Source organism: Arvicanthis niloticus, chromosome 4 (genome assembly GCF_011762505.2).
Source record: "Arvicanthis niloticus isolate mArvNil1 chromosome 4, mArvNil1.pat.X, whole genome shotgun sequence".
Lineage (NCBI taxonomy): Eukaryota > Metazoa > Chordata > Mammalia > Rodentia > Muridae > Arvicanthis > Arvicanthis niloticus.
The window spans coordinates 21,383,714-21,395,745 of record NC_047661.1 but is presented as its reverse complement, the minus strand read 5'-3'; positions in this window follow the sequence as shown (position 1 = coordinate 21,395,745).

The window sequence follows — 12,032 nt, the reverse complement described above, 5'->3', positions numbered from 1 at the left end:
TTTATCATTTGTATTTTCCTAATTATTAATCACATTGAGCATCTTTTCATAGATGCTCATAAATATTTCATAAATACTTGTTGAACATTCTCATAGTCTTTGCAAAAAAATTTTTTAAAATCATTTGCTTATTTTTAAGAAGATAATTGTATTGTTAAACTGTAGGAATTTTAGTATATTCAAGTTACTAAGTCTATGAGATATACAATTGTCAAATAATTCTCCTCTTTCACAAATTGTCTTCCTTTGACTGGATTCTTTGATACAGAGAAGTTTTAAATTTTTAGATACTCTTATTTATCCATTTTAGATATTATTGCCTGTACTTTTAGTATCATATTCAAGAGATCATTTTATATCCAATCTCATAAATATTTTTTCCTGGTTTTCTCTTTTAAGAACTTTATGATTTTTAGGATAGTTTCGATTTTTTTCCATCCAATTTTTTTGTATGACTGAGAGGCTAAACCTACTCCATCTTGGAACTGGCCTCCATCTTAAAAGAAAAAGCAAAAGAAAAAAATCCTGAAAACTTGACCTGCAGATAAACCCACATACTAGGAAGGACCCACAGTTACTCCCAAGCTACTTCCTAATTTAAGATTAGTCTAATTGTTTTTCTGATGTACTTTCAGACCATTAGTGATTGTATATGGTCTTGTTTCAGATCACCCACCTGTCAGCTTACAATAGATAGACATTCTATTAGATGCTTGCCAGGCTGGACACCCCCCACTTGCTCCCATTTTCCTATAAAACCTTGTCCCGATGAGAGTTCGGGGCTGCTTCGCCAAACCATCCTGTGGGGCGGCAGTGGGTAAGCCCAAACTGGAGATTATCATAAAAAGACCCTAATGTGATTATTGAGTGGACTCCTTGGTGGTCTTTTGGGGTTCACTAATGCTTCCTGGCACAATGTGACTATATGTATGATTTCAACTTATTATTTTACATGTATGTATCTGGCTTCCCACAAACACATGATGAAAATACTGTCCTTCCTCTGTTAAATGGTCCTGACATTCTTACAAAAGTTTCTTGATGATATATGTATGGCTTTGTTTCTGGGGTTTAATTCTATTCTATTTGTCTCTGAATTGTGAATATGCACATTATTGTGATTATTGTATTTGTAATAAGTTTTTTAAAAATAAGAAAATGTCAGATATCCAACTTTGTTCTTCTTCATAGAATTATTTTGGCTTCAAGAACCTGAGCATTACATACAAATTTTTATTTGTGTATGTGTGCATACATGTTCATGTTTGTGCACATGTGCATGCGTGTGTGTGTGTGTGTGTGTGTGTGTGTGTGTGTACATGGAAGCTAGAGGCCAATGTCAGCTGTCATTAACAGATAACTTATACCCTTCTTTTAAGACTTTCATTGAAGGAACACATCAGATTAGCTAGACTGGCTGGGGCAGAAGTCCCATGGAATCTGCTTCTACCTCTCCAGCACTGGGTCATAGCTAGGTCCTGCCAGACCTGGCTCCTATCTGGGGCCTGAAGATCCTAACTCCAGACCTCATACTTGCACGGTAGTAAGTTCACTGAGTGATTGCCATCCCTCAGCCTGAGGCTCCATGTAGATTTTCTAATTCTGGAAAAGGCTGCACATGACTTTGACAGCAATCCCTTTAAGTCTATAAGTCAGTTTGAGTATTTCTCACATCTTAACAATATTAAATAAAACAAAAATTTTAGTTGCCTGTACATTGATAAACTATACTACTGTCTGTCTGTCTCTTCTTCTTTCTTCTTCTTCTTCTTCTTTCTTCTTCTTCTTCTTCTTCTTCTTCTTCTTCTTCTTCTTCTTCTTCTTCTTCTTCTTCTCCTTCTCCTTCTCCTTCTCCTTCTCCTTCTCCTCCTCCTCCTCCTCCTCCTCCTCCTCCTCCTCCTCCTCCTCCTCCTCCTCCTCTTCCTCTTCCTCTTTCTCCTCCTCTTTCTCCTCTTCCTTCTCGGCCTCTTTCTCCTCCTTTTTTTTCTTCTTTTTAATTTTAAGGAGTGCTCTGCTGCATATGCATCCACAGGCCAGAAGATGGCATCAGATCCCCCTTTAAATGGCTGTAAACCACCATGTGGTTACTGGGAATTGAACTCAGGACCTCTGGAAGAGCAGCTAATGCTCTTAATTGTTAAGACATCTCACCTGCCCCGTGTGTATTATTTTTTTAATGCTATTGTAAATGCAATTCTTATCCAAAGAATCCTTTTGTTGTTGTTAATTTTGTATCCTGTAACTTTGCTGGATTCATTAATTCTAACATACAGCTTTTAGGTATGAAGATTTTAAGGAAAAATTAATTCCAAACATCTCATATGGATATTAGTATGGATATAAAATCATTTAAACAATTACATAATCCTCTCTTTGTGGAAGCTCTTTTCACAAAATAATTGTAGTCCATCCTGAAGTCACTATGCTTTCATGTTGCTGCTGTATCTGTTCACAGGTATGTGTTACTTTTCTAGAATTAAATGAGCATCCTGTATCTATGTACTTACATAGCAACTGAGACTGCTCCCCATGCTCCACTTCCTCATGGTACTCTGATACTACACCATCAGAAATGTAAATATTACAGCTCGTTGCCATCTTATGTAAGCACCTGTTTTAGAGACTATAAAAACAATGTATTTTTTTTCTAAACATCATTACCTTGGTTTCTCGAAGTTTCTTATCTGATGATGTGTGAAATGACCAGTACTCCCCTCATCTGGAGATGGCAGCAGTATCTTCTCGGCCTCGGTTCAGTCCCATCTCCACCAGCCTTTTCCACCTTGCCCATAATTCAGAACAGAGAACTAATTCTCCTGAGCCCTTTACATTTTCTTATACATAGGTCCCATCAAATGCTGCCTTAACACAGCACTGTTTCAACAAAACAGTTTCTGCTTTGGCTCCATGGGCCTTTCAGATGTCCCAGATTTATCCCAGGTAGCACTCTGCTTCTCTACCTCCCGGGTTTCCTTGGCGTGTTTTGAAGAGGTTTGAGTATACAGGGTCTGTGTGTTCACTTCAGCACTCCTGGCCACTGTGTCTGCGAAGCAGGGATGGATAGAACCCATTCCAGATTGAGCTGACCTTTAGGAAAGGCCTAAATGTTCTGTAAGAAATCTTCTGTCAATGCTGAACATAACTCTTAACCCCAGTAGAATAAGAGATAATTTGTTTTAAGCCAAATATGAGTAATGAGAGCCTACAAACAAGGATTTAGGTTGTCCCAAAGACTTTTTTTTACCTGGGAGGAAGTTACATGAGATTTAATTAGGTGCAAAAATAAAGTTGAAAATCAAGGTATTTATCAAATACAACAATGGGGTGGGGCATGCTGGAAAGGTGATTTACCTTTCATGGTTTAGAGCAAAAGCTGCTCTTGCAGAGGACCTGAGTTTCACCCAGCACCCATGTCGAGCACCTCACCATTGCCTATACCTTCAGCTCCTCAGGAATCCTGCACCTCTGGCCACCATGGCACCTGAGGAATATGGTTTTGTAAGCATGACGGTGGAAACTTGCATGTAGGTGAATTAGAGCAAAGCAAGGAGACCTGCACTGTAGACCTCAGAGATTGATAAAATTTTTAGGATTCATGGAACCTAGTGGTCTCTAAAATAGTAAAGCCTAGACCCTCTAAATCAACTGGGCAAAGATCATGTGGACTCACAGAGATTGAAGCAGCAAGCATGGGGCCTACATGGGTCTGCACCAGGTCTTCTGCATATCTGTTATAGCTTTCAGTTTAGTATTCTTATGGGACTCCTGAATGTGCAAACGAGTGGGTCTGTGATTCCTGTGCCTGCTCTGGGGCTCTTTTCCTTGTGGTGAGACGCCTTATCTAACTTTGATAAGATGGTTTTTTGTTTTATCTTATTATATTTTATTTTGTTTTGCTTAGCTGTTGTCTCTTAAAGAAGAGACAAAAAGAGTGGATCCCAGAGGGCTGGGGAAGTGAGGAGGTAGAGGGAAGGAAAACTAAAATCAGGATATGTTGTATGAGGAAAAAAATCTATTTTCAATAAAAAGGGGGAGCTACATTCCCAGTACTCAGGAAGTAGAGACAGGAAGAACAAGAATCGAAGGTCATCCTCAGATCTATAATGAATGCAAGGCCGGTCTGAGTTACAGGACTCATGAATTATACACACAAATTCACACACAAACACACACACCACACTAAAGGATTTGCCCTATAATAAAAAAGATATTAGGTTAGATGCATGGGTAGACAAAAAATGCCTCTCTCTCTCTGTGTGTGTGTGTGTGTGTGTGTTTGCTCTCGCTCTCTCTCCCTCTCTTTTTCTCTCTCTCCCCCTCTCTCTTTCTCTCCCTTTCCCTCCCTCTCCCTCTCCCTCCCTCTCCCCCTCCTCCTCCCCTTCTTCTTCTTCTTCTTCTTCTTCTTCTTCTTCTTCTTCTTCTTCTTCTTCTTCTTCTTCTTCTTCTTCTTCTTCTTCTCTCTCTCTCTTGCTCTCTCTCTTTTGCTCTCTCTCTTTTGCTCTCTCTCTCTCTCTCTCTCTCTCTCTCTCTCTCTCTTTCTCTCTCTCTGGGAAGTTTAATTAGCAGTTCGTTCACCCTGTTGTCCATGGTCATATTTTGTGGATGTGACTCCTTGATGTTGTTTTGTGTCCCACGGAACTAGGAATGCTCATTTCTAGGATCTGACTAAGGTAGGGTTGCTGTAGGCAGAAGTCCTCCCTCATCATGTCTCTGTCACTAGGCATCATGATGCCGATTCGGCTTGTTTATCCTTTGTAGCTGGCGTCACATTTTATATGCAGCACATAGCATCACCCAAAAGTCATCTCTGAGTTACCAAGAACTCTGCCCTGAAGCAAAGGTCGAGAGTGAAAGGGGAGGGGCCTGAGCAGGGTCATCTGCATGTCATCAGCCCCCTCACCAGGCCGCCTGTGGGGTTCTGCTCTGTGTCTGCAGTCACTGCACACTATAAAATAGTGTATTTGATGATTGGAGTGTTTGGAATAATTTACTGATATTTTAATTTTGAAGACTTTTGACTGTTTTATAGTCATTACGTCATGAGGGGTGGCTCGTTCTGATTTAGAAATCTTTGTTCATAGCTAAGATTTTCACATGGTCCATTTTCTAGGTGTAACATCGGATTCAGGGTTCAGGGAAACAATTGGATAGTTACACTACAGAAAAAATCAGATAAATATTTGGTGTCATTTTGAGTTTCTTTTTAATAAAATTGCCCATATTATTAGTGGCAGCTATAAAAACAAGGCGCCAGGTTTATGATAAATCAGGATTTTCTGTATTTCAAGCGCCTAATTAAATTTTTTTCACAGTAAAAAAGGAAAATGTGACTCACTTGAAATACTGACCCCCTACTTGCCACTGTCAAGATTCAAATGTGACTTCTAGACCACTGTTATGTAGCAATTTCTTCTGAGTTGAAACATTCTCTCCTAGAAGGGAGAGGCAGCAAGGGAGACTCTGGAAATAAGCAAATTAATATTAACTGGATCACAGGACCATTTGCTCCCCTAAGCCTAGATAAGCAGTGGGTACTGCTGAGGGAGAGGTTCCCCATCTTGACCTGTCATGTTGCCTGTAAAAGTGCAGGAAGAAGAGAGCTTTTCAGTGATGCGGTTGCCTGTAAGATGTCTGTGCTTGTACAAAACAGACTTTGGTCTGTCACTGGTGTCTGACGTGGGGTGAATAAAGGTTTGTTAAAATTTCCCCCAGGAAAAGTCATGCAATAATTGTATTTTTTTTTATGAAAAGCACTATCTGCGTTGTCACTGGAGACTGATTGTTTTTATATAATTTATTTAAAAGAGTCGTCAGAGTTACTCCAAGGTAGGCAGAAGACTGGGTACCTCACAGGAATTTTCAGAGCCTGATGGTGGTACCTCATCGTAACTTTTTTAATTTAAAAAAGAAAATAAGGTGTGTGAGTGTTTTCCATGCATGTGAATTTGTGCCCCAGATGCATAAAATGTTCACAGAGGCCAAAAAAAGCACATCAGAAAAAGCACATCAGATCCCTGAGTAACAGGTGTAAGCCACCGCATGCATGCTGGGAATTGAGCCCAGGTCCTCTGCAAAAGCAGCCAATGCTCTTAGCCTTTGAGCCATCTCTCCAGCCTAGCGGCACAGTAAACTAATTGGCTGTACACAGGTATTATGTTTTTAGTAGCTGTTATATTGATTTTTTTGGCTGTAGAAAATTAAATCTAAGACAAAGGGACTCCCCAAATGAGTTCCTTTGTGGGAGATTAAAAACAGCACTATGCTAGTCTAAATTCTGAAATTTTCTTCTAAAGTATATTGAACAATAAGATCATTTTATGAGAACAGTGGGAAAAGATGAAACTTTCTAATCAGGACACCTCAGTTTATGTAAAATAGAAGGTGTAGTCTGCATGTGTCATCGTAAATAAGCATGATTGATTGATGTGATTGCAAAGTTGGGTCAGAAAGTAAGAGCGCGGCTGCTCTTGCAGAGGACCTGAGTTTGGTTCCCAGCACTCACATGGTAACTCACAACAATTTATAACTCCATTCTAGGGAATCTGGTACCCGTTTTCTGCTCCCCTTGATCACTGTAAATCCATAGTGCACATACATATATGCAGGCAAAACACATTAAACAAACAAGTAAGTGAGATAAAATGTTTTAAATTTAAAGTTTGATTAATAAGAGAATGCAATGTCATCTGCATTTGCATTTTGGATGAATGGAGACTAGTATTCTATTAAGAATGCATTTCAAAGGCTTTACCTGTGGGCCATCAACATTCCAACTCTCTACAATCATAAACTTCTAGTCAGTCGTTTAGTCTTATATAATCTTTAATAACAGTGTCCTGGTTAGTTCTATGTCAGCTTAAAACAAAAACAAAAAACAAAACAAAAACAAACAAACAAAAAAAAAAAACCTAGAATCATTTGAAAGGAGGAAACCTCAGTTGAGAAGATGCCTTCATAAGACCCAGCTGTAAGGCATTTATCTTAATTAGTGATGGATGGAAAATAGCCCAGCCCATTGTAGGTGGTGCCATCCCTGGACTGGTGGTCGTGGGTTCTATAAGAAAGCAGGTTGAGTAAGCCATGGGGAGCAAGCCAGTAAGCAGCACCCATCCATGGCTGTGCATCAGCTCCTGCCTCTAGGTTCCTGCCCTGCTTGAGTTCCTGTCCTGGCGTTCTTCTATGATGAACAGTGCTGTGGCAATGTAACACAAATAAACCCTTTCTTCCTCAACTTGCTTTTTGGTCATGGTGTTTTGTGGCAGCATCAGAAACCCTAAGACAACAAGGATGCTGTTTATGCCCCTGAGAACCTTCACTAGAACCTCTCTGTGTCACTTACGGGATAGGATTGGGCTTGAAGCTACACTAGGTGTCTTTCTTGAGCCCAACACAAGAGCTGGAGGAGGGAGCATGTCCTTCTACCTCCAGACTTCCTGTGTCATTTGACAGCAGGTTTCTCAAACCCAAACCTTCCATCCCAGCCAGAGAATTGAGGTGGCAACTGTGAGTCATCCTGTAAGGGAGCAAGGCTGGGCTGCATCAGTCAGGGCTTCAGCTTCCATCAACGGTTATAATATCTTTTATTTATTTTTGCTCCTTTAGAACGTCAGAGTGTTTTAAATAATAAAAAACATGCATTCCCATCTGGGGATGTTTCATCATGTTTTATAACAACATGTGACCACATGTAGGGGTTGGGTAGATAAATCCATTTTTATGCAGCATGAGGGTGTCAGAAATAGATTTCAGAACATTTCAATTCTATGCATAAATAAATAATATTACATTTGCAGTTTCTAACTCATATATTATCTTGAAAGTAAACGAAAACAAGATCTATGGGCCTGTGGGATTAATTAATCAAAGGGGATTGGAGCAAACTTACAAACCTGTAGCTACGGTAGCCGGCTTGGACAACCATAACAAAGAGTTGTTCTTGATGGGCTGAACCATAGACACTTTCTCAGAGTTCTGCCAGTTAGAAGTTCAAAACCAGTGTTCCCGGTGGCTTGCTTGCTGGCTTACCCACCCACGGCTGCTTTTCGCTGGTCTGCCCACGGCTGCTTCTTGCTGGCTTGCCCACCCACGGCTGCTTCTCCGTGTGTTTCATTTGCCTCAAGAAATAAAGAGGGAGGGAGAAGAAAGATTTCTGCAGAGCTCTAAAACTAGTCCTAATGCATTCCAACCCACCCTTAAAACTCACTGGGTTTACCCAGCAGGGGTGGTACGCGCTTTTGATCCCTGCACTCAGGCGTCAGAACTCTGTGAGTTGTAGGCCAGGTGGGTCTACAGAGATAGAGTCCAAGACAGCCAAGGCTACACAGACAAATCCTGTCTTGAAAAACAACAACAACAACAACAAAACCCTCACTTGACTTTTCCTCCAAGAGCCCCCTCCAAGACGGTCACGTGGGAGCTGCACTTCCATATATGAATCTGAGACACAATGTGGTCTTATCAGTCCTAGTATTTGGATTGGAAGGCAGTAATGTTGGTGACAGGGCCGTGGATAGGATGAGAATAATTTTATATGAAATTTCATTTTCTCTTTCCAAGTATCTGGAGACGTCACCTTGAAATGGAAAAGAAAAAACAAACAAACAGACTTCTATTGAAATAAGGCAAATGGGTAAACTGTGAACCTCTGGTATTGCTAGGCTTCTAACCTAACAGCATTTCCCATCATCCTTCCTTCCCCAGCTAGACAGCTATGGGAGTGAGAAAAATCACAAGAACCAAATCAGTTAAATGTAAACTCTCATGCCCTAATACTTCAGATCTTTTAAAGTGTAGTAAAATGAGCCACACTAGGGAGAGAGAAAGCAAGGGTACATTGTAAGTATTGCCCAAGGTCTGTTGCCTTGACGTATACATAAGTCCACATGATCAAACCTCCACACATTTTGTTTGGCTCGGCTCTCGAGATACACCCACACTAGCCTTGAACTTCTGTTCTTCCTGCCTCGTCTTCTTCAACGTCTGTTTACTGGTGCATACCACAACCACATAAACTTGTAGTGGATTTGACAGAAAATGCTTTGGGTCTTTGTCTCTTTTGTCCATGAAGCATCTCGATTGACGGACCTCTGGAACTGAACGGTTTGTAAGGCAAGAATTAGAGGCCAGTTTCAACCTAAAGCATTTCATACTTGCAATTGTTTTAAATTATTGTGTAGCAACTAACATGTCATCTAGTGGTTTTCATTTAATTATTTATTTTTATTTCTTCTGTTAAGGTCTCTTGTAAAAAGACTGTTTATTCTGTTTAGAGTATGTTCCCAAACCTTTGCTTGGGGGAGAACCTGAGTAAAACCCTGCTATCTCATGTATATATCTGTGACTCCTAACTCCTGATGGATCAAAAAAACCTGGCTTTTCACACAAAAAACTAACAAGTGATAATAAACATTTTAAATAAGCCAAACAGAAAGTCCTAGTTTGATTGAAAAAAAAAAATAGAGGAAATAAAGAAAAACCAAGGGGTTCCTGGCCTAACAAAGTGGTAGGACACTTGTCCAGCATATGCAGAGCCCTGGGGTTGATTCTCAGCATGGAGAAAAACAAACAAACAAAAAAGCTAACTTTAAACGGGCACCCTGCACATCCACAATCTTATCACTTGGAAAGATGAGGTAGGAAAATTGTAATTTCAAGGCCAGACTGGGCTACACAGTAAATTCAATTCCACCCCAGCCTAAGCTACATAGTGAGATACAGTACATCAGAGATCAAAAAGAAACTTTAGAGTTGAAAATATAATAATGAAAATGAATGACTCAATAAATGGTGCCAACATCAGGAAGTAGAAAACAGGAAAGAATCCGTGAACCATTTAGGTATAGAATTACCCAATCTAAGTAAAAGAGGGGAAATTGACCACACACTCTCAAAATGGACAGAGAGACTCAGGTACTTGTGTAACTATACCAGAACAGCTGGCTTTTGTGTCATCCTGAGTCTGAGCAGGCAGCAAGTTAGACCTGAGAGAACCAAGAGACTGTACCTGTGTGTTGGTAGCTGTCTCCTGAAGGTCACACTGCTGCCCCTTAGTGGCTAAACACCCTTGAAGCTGGAGTTAGGCCCCTTACAGTCTAGCAGAAACCCAGGTGACAAGCCAGCTTTCCCAACTGACACACAAACACACAAATGAAAACCTTGTCTTAGTCACGGTTCTATTGCTGTGAGGAGACCCCATGACTGAAGCAACTCTTACAAAAGGAAGCATTTAACTGCTTACAGTTTCAGAAGTTAGTCCACTATCGTCATGGTGAAAAGCATGCAGTATGAGGGCAGGAACAGGGCAGGAGAAATAGCTGAGTTTTACATCCTGATCTTCAGGTGAGGATAGGAGTGGTGATGGAGAGGAGTGGGGGGGGAGAGGGAGAGAGAGAGGGAGAAAGGGAGAGAGGGAGAGAGAGACAGAGAGAGAGAGAAGAGAGAAAGAGAGAGACTGGGCCCAGCATGGGCTTTTGAAACCTTAAAGTCCACCCCTCAGTGACATTCCTCCTTCAACAAGGCCACACCTCCTAATCTCTCTAATTCTTCCTAAGAGTTCCTGTGGTGCCTACGGAGTCAATTCTCATCCAAAACACCAGAAGTCTGCATCCTCAAAAGGCCTCAACTTAATTAAAATATCGTTTTTACTGGTGGTTCTGAACATGCCTTCCACAAGCTATTCATTATCATGCCAAAAAGTACTCACCATAACCTGGGAAAGACTAAGGGTCACCTTGCTCCCATGAATAACCACCCACCTTGTGAATATTCATTAAAACTCTTACAAACACACAAAAACAAGCTATCTTGCTCCTATCTACCTCTGAGTTAGCTTACCCCAAGACCTCTGGAGTGTACTGTTGTTTGGCTAAATAAACTTCTGCTCAAACTGTCTGCAGCTCTTAAATGAATTCCTTCTCCCAGGAAGCCAAGAAGAGGGGAAATCTGTAGTCTTCTAACAACTAAGATGCCAGAGGAGAGAAGATGGGAGGCAAGATTAAAACCCTGTGAGAAGAAATAAAGATTGGAAAAAAAAAATCCAAGGTGTGTAAAAGACAATGTTGAGAATTCAAGATGCCAAGGAAATGGCAAAGGATAAGCCAAAGATAGCAACTCAAAGACACACTAGAGCAAATCTTCTGCAAAATTAAAGGTAACAAAGAAACCATCATCATCACCATCATCATCATCATCACCATCATCACCATCATCAGGAAGAAACTATTTGAATGGTGATGGACTTCATATGAGAGACCATGGAAGACAAAATAAAGTTGTGATGCATTTAATAAACAACGAAAAACCAACTAACACAACCAACAAATCCTTCAAATCAGAATTTTATAACCAGTGAAAATGTTCTGCAGTGATAAAGGAGAAATCAAGACATTTTCTGGTAAAAAAAAAAAAAAAAATGACTTTGTTGCCTGCATTTCAGAAAGAAGATAAAATCCCCTTAGAATCAAAGAGAACTATCAGAAAAGGAAGTATCAAGAAGAAACATTAGAAAAAAAAAAAGAATAGTAGAGAGAGTAACATAAAATACTGCTAGTATTCTGTCTAAACTCCACCTCCACAGTTACCTGGCAACCACCAGGTATGCTCCTCCCCACAGTTACCTGGCAACAGCCAGGTATGCTCCTCCCCACAGTTACCTGGCAACCACCAGGTAGGCCTGGCCCACTATAAAAGGGGCTGCTTGCCCCCCTCCTCACTCTCTTAATCTCTTACTCTCTTACCCTCTCTCTCTTACCCTCTTGCCTCTCTGTCCCCTCTCCCCCTCTTCCTCTCTCCACATGGTCATGGCCGGCCTCTACTTCTCTTCTCTCTTATCCTTCCACCTTCTTCTCCCACCTTTGCCCTATCTCCTGAATAAACCTCCTCCCCCTTGGAACCGTGTGGTCTGGAGTGGTCTGTTCTGAGCTGCGGTTGGACTTCTAACAACTAACAAATACACCAGGTTTTTCTTCGAATAGTTGACAATAAAGTTAAAACAGTGACCATTACTCTTCCAAATGCAGAGGCAGTATTTAAGG